Genomic DNA, 11,741 nt, shown 5'->3' on the forward strand with positions numbered 1-11,741 from the left:
TCCTACCACACATAGCACATCGATATTCAATAGATTTCAGCAAAAAATCTATTGACCATTGGACAGCAGCACTCAGTGGCGTAGCTAAGGAGCTGGGGGCCCCGATGCAAGTTTTACAATGCCCCCCCCTCCAAGCACTCTATACATAACAAATGATACGGCGCACCAAAACCTGCCAATGGCAACTACAGTGTCAGAGGTGCAAGAAGGGGATGGGGAACAGCTTGTTAATGATTACCACTATTCAAAGTATCTATAGAAGTGATTATTATCAGCACAGGACCAATAGAGAGCTAATACTGTAGTTGAGGGAGGGCCCTTCAGGGCCCCTCTGGCCCAAGGGCCCCGATGCGGTCGCAGCAACCTCTGCAACCCCTATTGCTACGCCCCTGGCATCACTGCACTGGGCTATGGCCCATCGATCGGCTCCTGCTCCACCTGATTATTATTTGTTAAAGTCAATCAGTCGGACATGTTGCGGTAATGGATTCTGCAATCGAATCTGCAGGGAATGGAATGGGAAAATCATTGAGGCCCCATTCACACTAGAACGTTTTGCCGCGATTTTGGCAAAACGCTCAAATGCTACCGCTTTTTAAAAGCGGTAGCGTAATTAAAACCCTATGGGCCCGTTCTTACTTGGGCGATTTGCGCTAATCGCCGCAAATCTCCCAAAAACTCCAACCGCAAACGCGTCGCCAGCACCATTTTCAGGCGATTTCCCGGCGATCGCGTTTCAGTGCTATAGAAGCGCTAAACGCGATCGCGACAAAATCGGCACACTGTTCAGTGATCTTTCCGAGTGAAATCGCGGGAAAATCACTCCTGCAAAACGCCCGCAAAAATTGATGTGAATAGAGCCTGAGTGTATGGTCAGCAGGGTTATGTGGCTGGATAGTATACTGGTTAAAGTGTACCTGAGAGTTTAGCAATAGCAGCTTTTATACTCACCTGGAGCTTCCTCCAGCCTCATGCAGGCCGTGGACTCTGTTGCTCCATCCTACTGGGCCCCTCCATTCCTCCACAGCAGGCTGTGCATGCGCAGTGAACGCTCGGAAATGTACCGGACGAGACGGCGTTGGAATGCAGGGGCCTGGGAGGAGGGCGATGGAGCCCACGGCCTTCATGGGACTAGAGCAGGCATGGGCAAACTTGGCCCTCCAGCTGTTGAGGAACTACAAGTCCCACAATGCATTGCAGGAGTCTGACAGCCACAGTCATGACTCATAAAGGCAAATGCATTGTGGGATTTGTAGTTCCTCAACAGCTGGAGGGCCAAGTTTGCCCATACTGATAAGTATGCCTTGCGATATAACGGCGTGCGGCATTGTAACGCACTGAATACAATGCATTACCGCAAAATGCCCATGTAAACAGTGAGAGTGAAGCATGCATTTCATTGACTGTATTCTTCACTGTATGCGACCCGCGAATAACATGTGGTGTGACTTTCCTGTTCCATTGCTACTGTTATAAGGAACACAACACCCACTGTGAGCCAGAAATGGATTAAAATGAACCCTTTCAGGGCCAAGGATGTGAGAGTTGCGTCCTGTCCTCAGCAGGCAGCTACACAAACGTCCTTGAAGTTCTGCCGCAATCGTCCGCACCTGCTGAGGGAGAATCAGATGTCTTATGACAGCCAACATTTCCCTTCACTCATCAGGAGCCATGGCGATTAGCTCCTGATCACTACGATTGCCGCCGATCGTAGTGACCACTGAAGCGGAGCGGCGGAAGAAGAGGATCCACTCACCTTCCTGTCACTCCCGAGGGATGGCCACTCCCCACTCTGCTCTGCCCGGCAACCAGCCTTGCTCTGTCGCTAAGTCCCGAGTCCCGGCTTGATGACGGAACCCAGAACTTAGCGGCAGTGCGAGGCTGCATGGCGGGAGAGAGGAGGGGGGAGAGCTGCTCATCGCAGGACCCAGGGAGGTGAGTAATGGCCGCTGCCTGCACTGGGGACCCCTAGCAATGTGGGGGACACACATGCCTAGCTATCTGCACTGGGGATACCGCTGCCTGGCTAAACTAGAGGGTCCTGAGCCAGGCATACTGCTCTGGTCCCAAAGGGAGGGGGTTGGGGGGGTTAGATGGCTGGTCCTCAAGGGGTTAAATGGGCCCCTAGGCAAGTTAGTAGTTTTTACCCACCACTAATGATCACCTGGCTTTTTCATTAAAATTTGGTGGAGGGTAGCATCCACCAGGCCCCTAGACACTCTCCAGGCCCTAGGCACCTGCATAGGTTTGCCTTGTGGACGATCAGGCTCTGCGGTGAGTCTAGCCTTAAGGTGGCCATACACTTATAGATTTGCAGCAGATTCAACCATCAGATAGATTTCTGTCAGATGCCTGTCAAGTCGAATCTGACAGGAATCTATCTAATGTGTGCCAGACACTAGGAACAGATTTCCAATAGATTTTAGGATGAAATCTATTGGAAATTGATCTAAATGCATTATTGAACCATTAAATCCAATGCAACTCTGTGGGCCATCAATCTGCGACCTAGATTTTCCATCCTGTCAGTTAGATCAAATCGATCGATCTACCAATCGATTGGCAAGGCTGAAATTGACCAGTGTATGGGCCCCTTTATGCTGGGAATACAACATGAGTTTTTTTGGCAGATAGATGGCTCGATAGATCATTTCTGACAGGTCCATCTGATTTTGATTGTTTTCTCATAGAAGTACCGACTAACCAGCAAGCTCATGGTGAACCAGAACTCATTGAGTGTGTGAGGAGCTACAATGGTCCTAAAAGCCCCCTTTTTTGTTTCTCATAGAAGTGAATGAAAAGTGATAGGAAAAAAGATCAGAAAATCAATCAGAAATCTGATCGGCCAGTAAATCTGCCCAAAAAACTCTGTGTATTCCCAGAATTAGTGTCTTGCAATTTGCTCTATATTGTATTCATCATGTTACATGTATCACTGTAATTACTCTCATCAACTCTGCGTCATGTAGCAATGTCTATGCTTTGTGTATACCACTGACTGCACCACATGTGTGTTTCTTATTCTGTACAGTGCCATGGAATATGTTAGACCTTCAAAAATCGATAAATAATGTTTAGCAAAGTTCTCAAATACAGCTGTTCACAATGTAGGGCTCCCTCTGCTGGCAAGACTTTGGCATGACATGCAAATGAAGCCCAAATCCTTTGTTCTTTTAAGACAACAGTACAGTCGAGCAGCTTGGGGTGACCCAAAACTGCTAGGAAAGTATAAAGCTGAATTATCGCAAATACCTTCTGTTTTAAAAAGGCAAACTACACTGAGCATGACAAAATAGTCATCTGATAGAAAATGTAACAGGATCAGCATTGCTCTTACAGGAGCGTAACTACAGGGGAGCAGTCCCTGAGGCCATGGAGGGAAACCAGAGCCAGAGCTGGGAAAAGGTCCTACGGCACCCAAGGCTGAGACACCAAAGTGCGCCCCTCCATCCCTCCCACCCCAGCTGTCACACACTGATTGCTATTAGACTAAGAGGTGCCCCAGAACCCCCAACACCTTAATCTCTAGTTATCTGGCTTGCAGTCACTGCCATGTATCCCCCTTTCTTATTTCTCTCTGCTTTAAACACATTAGGGGAATGATAGCTCTGAGGCTGGAGCCTCTCTCGCCTCTGCCTGGCCCCTCCTACACTGCGCCCTGAGGCTGGAGCCTCTCTCGCCTCTGCCTGGCCCCTCCTACACTGCGCCCTGAGGCTGGAGCCTCTCTCGCCTCTGCCTGGCCCCTCCTACACTGCACCCTGGGGCTGGAGCTTCTCTCGCCTCTGCCTCAGACCTGTGCCCCCTCCTATACTGTGCCCTGAGGCCGGAGCCTCTCTCGTCTCTGCCTCGGCCCTGCGCCCCCTCCTAAACTGCGCCCTGAGGCTGGAGCCTCTCTCGCCTCAGCCTGGCCCCTCCTACACTGCTCCCTGAGGCTGGAGCCTCTCTCGTCTCTGCCTCAGCCTGGCCCCTTCTACACTGTGCCCTGAGGCCGGAGCCTCTCTCGCCTCTGCCTCAGCCCAGCCCTGAGCTGTGGGGCCCCCAACTACTACTTCACTCCCTATAGGAACACTATCGATTAACATATTTTTTTTTTTAAACCTGGGAATGACAGAGCTCCTAAAGTGCTGGTAAATAATGATGTATAAATTTCATTTTCTTATCGCTTTTGTTAACTGTATTAAATTCCTTTTACTCTGAACTGATGTCAGTCTGCTCTAATCTGACAGCAGGGAGGGCCATGAGAAGGAGGGGGGGGGGGGGGGGGGGGGAGTCTCTCACAGTGCATCTGTTAACCCTGTGTGTGAGAGAAAGCTCTCAGCAGCTGCCTGTGTCTCTGACTGAAGCGTCTGAAGAGAGCAGAGGAAATGTAACTTGTTATAAATATTTATAATTGTCTGTGACAAAAACAACACTGGCTGTGCATTGAAGCAGACACCCCTTTTGAGAATGATTTGCCCCAATAGAGCTAAATCCTACACACAACGAATTACAGCATTTGCCTCGGATATGTAACATGAAAAGTAGGAAAATGCTTTAGTACACTTGGTTATTGATAGTGTTCCTTTAAGTGAGATTATTTTTTGATTAGCAAAACAGTGTTTTGGCTCCATTTGAAACCCCAATTGTTAACCCCTTCCGGACCGGCTGCCTACCCCCCCCCCCCCCCCTTAAGGACCATGCATTTTACATGCAGGGGGGGGGGGCGCGTTTTTTGGGTGGGGGGGGGTCAGGCAGCCAGATCCCTACTGTGGGCACTTTGGTATGGTCCCCCCTGGGTGTCCACTATATTGATAGCAGCCTTTACTCACCTCTCTGGCCTCAGCGACGAGAAGCTGTAGACACCTCCGCTCTTGCTGGCTTCTTGGCTCATACTGACGCTAAATCCCGGGTCGCGGCTTGATGACGTCATCAAGCCGGGACCCGGCACTTAGCGTCAATACAGCAGGGATGCCGGCCAGAGCGGAGGGGAACGACAGGAAGGTGAGTAGATCCTCTTCTTTCCCCCTTACCGCCGCAGCTCTGTAAGTGATCACTATGATCCGCTGGCCATCATAGTGATCACGTGATCAGCAGCCATACGCGATGGCTGCTGATCACTGAGGGGAGATGTCAGCTGTCATGACAGCTTACTCTCCCCTCTCCAGTGCGCACAATCGCATCGGGACGGTTCGTTAGCGCGGACGTTGAATCAGCGTCCAGTCAGGGCAGCAGCATTCAAACTCCGTCGGCTCCCCAAAAGGTTAAACTTTTGCTGCATTATATGTTAATAGGGGGGGGGGAGGAGCACACTTTATTCCATCAATTAGTTTTATATCTACTTGGCAACTTCCCATTCAGATTACGTTGTCTTTCTTTGGAGGATGTGACCTCCAGCCTGTAGCAGCCAACCTAAGGCAATTCTGTGACCACCCAAGAGGAAGCAGGTCTATGATCTATCTCCACCCACTTATTTTGGTTGCTTGCCCTATTTTGTGAGTATGTCATCATCCTTTACCCCTCCACAAATCTTGAAGACTTTGCTGCACCATTTGGGCTCAGTTTGTCTCTGTGTTTTTCCCTGAAGTTGCATCAGGGCCTGAATTTCCATAAGGCAACGTAGGCACATGTCTACAGGCACCTTATGTAAGAGAGGCAGCTCCCTTTCTCAGACTGACCTAAGGAGCTTAGAGTCTAATCCCTGCCTTGTATAGCTAACCTCAGGCCCTTACACCCTAAGTCTTGCCTCATGTCACTAAAGGTGCACATACACGGTACAATCAAATATTTAATTTTCCAGCTTATTCGACCAAAACAATCGGATAAAGAAATCGAAAATACTCTTTTTCAATCGATAAAAAATCGATCGATTATTCAGCTTTGATAAAAATATGATTCAGGTGTTGGAAAAATTAAATTTGTTTGAAAGTTGAATGGTGTGTGGTAGGTTTGATAAAAAAAAAATCTAATAGCTCAATATCTTATAAAAGAAAAAAAAAATTGTGTGGCCCCCTTAAAGGGAACCTGTACTGAGTAAAATTATTTTAAATAAACATATGAGGTAACTTCAAATGAACATTGCATAGTTACCTTGCCATCAGTTCCTCTCAGAAGCTCACCATTTTCTTCTGACAATGATCCCTTCCAGTTCTGACAATATTTTGTCAGAAATGAAATATATCAGTTGCTGTCAGTTATAGCTGAGCAGACAACTGATGTGCCAGTTAATGTCCATGTTTCCCTATGGCTCAAGTGGGCGATGTTACAGTTTAACAGTGTGCTGACCAGGAAGCTGTTATGGGGTAATGGACATTTTCAAAATGGAGGACAGAGAATTCCCTTGATCACAGTGGACAAACAGGGCGCATGAGAGCAGAAAGAGATTGATGAGCAGACTACACAGGAGGTAAGTATGACTTGTGTATGTTTTTTTTGTCTTTTAATTTTCAGTTCAGGTTTTCTTTAAGGAGGATATGAGACTGTGATTAGACGGTTAGCTTCTAAGGACAGTTAGTGACATAGAGCTGGTTCAGACGGACGTCTGTGCAGCGTTTTTAAACGCCGCGTTTAAACGCCCGCGTTTTTTGTTCCAAGAACGCTAGCGTTTAAGCGTTCAGCTTTCAATGGCTTTTGAAGGCGTTTAATAGCTTTCAGCCAGAAGCGTTTTGTGTGCGTTGCGTTTTCTGGGCTTTTGCTGGCTTTGACAGGAAGGTGGGGTTTGGGAAAGGAAGTGGGCGTTTTTAAAGGGAAAGTGCTTGTTTACATATGGAAAGTGCTTATTTAGAGGAAATGGGGGGTTTTTTAAAGGGAAATTGTTTTTTTTTTTTTTTACAGGGCAATGGCTTTAATTGGGGGATATTTAAGGGTAAAGGACTTGTTTACATAGGGAAAGTGATTATGGAGAGGAAATGGTTTTTTTTTTAAAGGGAAATTGTTTTTTTAAAGGGAAAGGGCTTGGGGGGTATTTAAAGGGAAAGGACTTGTTTAGAGGAAATGGGTGTTTGTGACCTTCAGGAAGCAGTGCACATTGAATAAACAAACACATTGTTCTTTGAGAAAAAAAGTTTTTTATTACAAACGTAACAAAATAGAATATTAAAATATGTAAACGTTAACCGTACAAATGTACATTTCAAAAATCCAAAAGTGCAGATGCAGACCCACTAACAAACTCTAAAACTATGTACATTTTCTTTTTTTTTTAAAGTGAGGCACAGGAGGAGAGCCTCTGAGCAGGCAAGTGGCGGATAGGCCCAGAGGGCACATAGCACCCAAATACTACATTCTACTTACATTGGACAGTGAGGCACAGGAGGAGAGCCTCTAAGGAGGCTAGTGGCACATAGCACCCAAATACTACATTCTACTTAAAGTGGACAGTGAGGCACAGGAGGAGAGCCTCTAAGGAGGATAGTGGCACATAGCACCCAAATACTACATTCTACTTAAAGTGGACAGTGAGGCACAGGCGGAGAGCCTCTGAGGAGGCTAGTGGCGGATAGGCCCAGAGGGCACATAGCACCCAAATACTACATTCTACTTAAAGTGGACAGTGAGGCACAGGAGGAGAGCCTCTAAGGAGGCTAGTGGCACATAGCACCCAAACACTACATTCTACTTAAAGTGGACAGTGAGGCACAGGCGGAGAGCCTCTGAGGAGGCTAGTGGCGGATAGGCCCAGAGGGCACATAGCACCCAAATACTACATTCTACTTAAAGTGGACAGTGAGGCACAGGAGGAGAGCCTCTAAGGAGGTTAGTGGCACATAGCACCCAAACACTACATTCTACTTAAAGTGGACAGTGAGGCACAGGCGGAGAGCCTCTGAGGAGGCTAGTGGCGGATAGGCCCAGAGGGCGCATAGCACCCAAATACTACATTCTACTTAAAGTGGACAGTGAGGCACAGGAGGAGAGCCTCTAAGGAGGCTAGTGGCACATAGCACCCAAACACTACATTCTACTTAAAGTGGACAGTGAGGCACAGGCGGAGAGCCTCTGAGGAGGCTAGTGGCGGATAGGCCCAGAGGGCACATAGCACCCAAATACTACATTCTACTTAAAGTGGACAGTGAGGCACAGGAGGAGAGCCTCTATGGAGGCTAGTGGCACATAGCACCCAAATACTACATTCTACTTAAAGTGGACAGTGAGGCACAGGAGGAGAGCCTCTATGGAGGCTAGTGGCGGATAGGCCCAGAGGGCACATAGCACCCAAATACTACATTCTACTTAAAGTGGACAGTGAGGCACAGGAGGAGAGCCTCTAAGGAGGATAGTGGCACATAGCACCCAAATACTACATTCTACTTAAAGTGGACAGTGAGGCACAGGAGGAGAGCCTCTAAGGAGGCTAGTGGCACATAGCACCCAAATACTACATTCTACTTAAAGTGGACAGTGAGGCACAGGAGGAGAGCCTCTAAGGAGGATAGTGGCACATAGCACCCAAATACTACATTCTACTTAAAGTGGACAGTGAGGCACAGGAGGAGAGCCCCTAAGGAGGATAGTGGCACATAGCACCCAAATACTACATTCTACTTAAAGTGGACAGTGAGGCACAGGAGGAGAGCCTCTATGGAGGCTAGTGGCGGATAGCACCCAAATACTACATTCTACTTAAAGTGGACAGTGAGGCACAGGAGGAGAGCCTCTGAGGAGGCTAGTGGCGGATAGGCCCAGAGGGCACATAGCACCCAAATACTACATTCTACTTAAAGTGGACAGTGAGGCACAGGCGGAGAGCCTCTGAGGAGGCTAGTGGCGGATAGGCCCAGAGGGCACATAGCACCCAAATACTACATTCTACTTAAAGTGGACAGTGAGGCACAGGAGGAGAGCCTCTATGGAGGCTAGTGGCACATAGCACCCAAATACTACATTCTACTTAAAGTGGACAGTGAGGCACAGGAGGAGAGCCTCTGAGGAGGCTAGTGGCGGATAGGCCCAGAGGGCACATAGCACCCAAATACTACATTCTACTTAAAGTGGACAGTGAGGCACAGGAGGAGAGCCTCTAAGGAGGATAGTGGCACATAGCACCCAAATACTACATTCTACTTAAAGTGGACAGTGAGGCACAGGAGGAGAGCCTCTAAGGAGGCTAGTGGCACATAGCACCCAAACACTACATTCTACTTAAAGTGGACAGTGAGGCACAGGAGGAGAGCCTCTGAGGAGGCTAGTGGCGGATAGGCCCAGAGGGCGCATAGCACCCAAATACTACATTCTACTTAAAGTGGACAGTGAGGCACAGGAGGAGAGCCTCTAAGGAGGCTAGTGGCACATAGCACCCAAACACTACATTCTACTTAAAGTGGACAGTGAGGCACAGGCGGAGAGCCTCTGAGGAGGCTAGTGGCGGATAGGCCCAGAGGGCACATAGCACCCAAATACTACATTCTACTTAAAGTGGACAGTGAGGCACAGGAGGAGAGCCTCTATGGAGGCTAGTGGCACATAGCACCCAAATACTACATTCTACTTAAAGTGGACAGTGAGGCACAGGAGGAGAGCCTCTATGGAGGCTAGTGGCGGATAGGCCCAGAGGGCACATAGCACCCAAATACTACATTCTACTTAAAGTGGACAGTGAGGCACAGGAGGAGAGCCTCTAAGGAGGATAGTGGCACATAGCACCCAAATACTACATTCTACTTAAAGTGGACAGTGAGGCACAGGAGGAGAGCCTCTATGGAGGCTAGTGGCGGATAGCACCCAAATACTACATTCTACTTAAAGTGGACAGTGAGGCACAGGAGGAGAGCCTCTGAGGAGGCTAGTGGCACATAGCACCCAAATACTACATTCTACTTAAAGTGGACAGTGAGGCACAGGCGGAGAGCCTCTAAGGAGGCTAGTGGCACATAGCACCCAAATACTACATTCTAGATACATTTCAGAAACAGGAGTTTAAACGGAGAGGCCAGATAGAATTGTGACTGAGGTAGAGAAAGTTCATCACCTCATGGGGGACCCTCTGCCTGTGTCCTGGGGAAGACCGAGCCTCACCACAAGACACAGACAGATGGTCCTACCATGGGGGGATGGACCATCTCCACCTCAGCCACACATGCTGAAAAGTTAAAGTGAGGCCTAGGAGGAGAGCCTCTGAGGAGGCTAGTGGCGGATAGGCCCAGAGGGCACATAGCACCCAAATACTACATTCTAGATACATTTCAGAAACAGGAGTTTAAACGGAGAGGCCAGATAGAATTGTGACTGAGGTAGAGAAAGTCCATCACCTCATGGGGGACCCTCTGCCTGTGGCCTGGGGAAGACCGAGCCTCACCACAAGACACAGACAGATGGTCCTACCATGGGGGGGATGGACCATCTCCACCTCAGCCACACATGCTGAAAAGTTAAAGTGAGGCCTAGGAGGAGAGCCTCTAAGGAGGCTAGTGGCGGATAGGCCCAGAGGGCACATAGCACCCAAATACTACATTCTAGATACATTTCAGAAACAGGAGTTTAAACGGAGAGGCCAGATAGAATTGTGACTGAGGTAGAGAAAGTCCATCACCTCATGGGGGACCCTCTGCCTGTGGCCTGGGGAAGACCGAGCCTCACCACAAGACACAGACAGATGGTCCTACCATGGGGGGGATGGACCATCTCCACCTCAGCCACACATGCTGAAAAGTTAAAGTGAGGCCTAGGAGGAGAGCCTCTAAGGAGGCTAGTGGCGGATAGGCCCAGAGGGCACATAGCACCCAAATACTACATTCTAGATACATTTCAGAAACAGGAGTTTAAACGGAGAGGCCAGATAGAATTGTGACTGAGGTAGAGAAAGTCCATCACCTCATGGGGGACCCTCTGCCTGTGGCCTGGGGAAGACCGAGCCTCACCACAAGACACAGACAGATGGTCCTACCATGGGGGGGATGGACCATCTCCACCTCAGCCACACATGCTGTAAAGAGTCATATATCATCTATGAGAGGTGTTGAACTTCTTGATTGTAGTTGTAACGAGGCAGATACAGCCTCTGCTGTGCTGCGCTCTAAGCTTGCGACGGTGACAGATGAGGAACTGGCCTGTCTCATTCCTTGACCCTGCGTGTTGCAAGTTTGTGGCATTTGGGAGTAGGGGTACCAGCTTTGTTGTGGAGGTACCATGTGGCTGTAACCCCCTGTTGCATAATATGGTGGCACCGGTTCCTGCAATACGTTTGTAGCCCAACTCTCCCTAGGAGGGACACTAGAAGTCTTCATGTTCATGACTAAATTAAACAGTCGTTGCTTCAGCTCGTCCCATTTATCTCTGGGAACCTCCCGTGCTTCCTTTTCTAATGCCCTAAAAAAAGTGCCGAGACTGTCCGCCGGTTGAATCAGTTGCGCAACATTACTTTCAACAGTCTTGATCATAGCCAACACATCCGCATTTGCCTCTGGTTGTCTGACATTTCTGGACCTGTTTCTTCTGGAGGTGGATACTACCGGTGATCTTGGCCTTTGACCACTGCATGATGTGGCCACTGTGCTCTGTGTATTATTTCCGGTGTCTTCCAGGGAGTCCTCCTCAGTATCCTGGGTCTCAGTGGAGGATCTCACAGAAGTGTTGGCAGATGGAACACTTAAGCCTTCTTCCTCCTCATGTTCCTCCTGTGCCTCACTGCGTTGGACATTTGTAGTGGTTCTGCAAGGGCAACATAACAAAAAAGAATATAGTTTAATAAATTATCATAAAAACATGCTCTACTCCAACAATTGCCATATCATGTAAGGTTCTGTAAACAACTGTAAACTTCTGAAAAA

The sequence above is a fragment of the Hyperolius riggenbachi genome, chromosome 3 (genome assembly GCF_040937935.1).
Source record: "Hyperolius riggenbachi isolate aHypRig1 chromosome 3, aHypRig1.pri, whole genome shotgun sequence".
NCBI lineage: Eukaryota > Metazoa > Chordata > Amphibia > Anura > Hyperoliidae > Hyperolius > Hyperolius riggenbachi.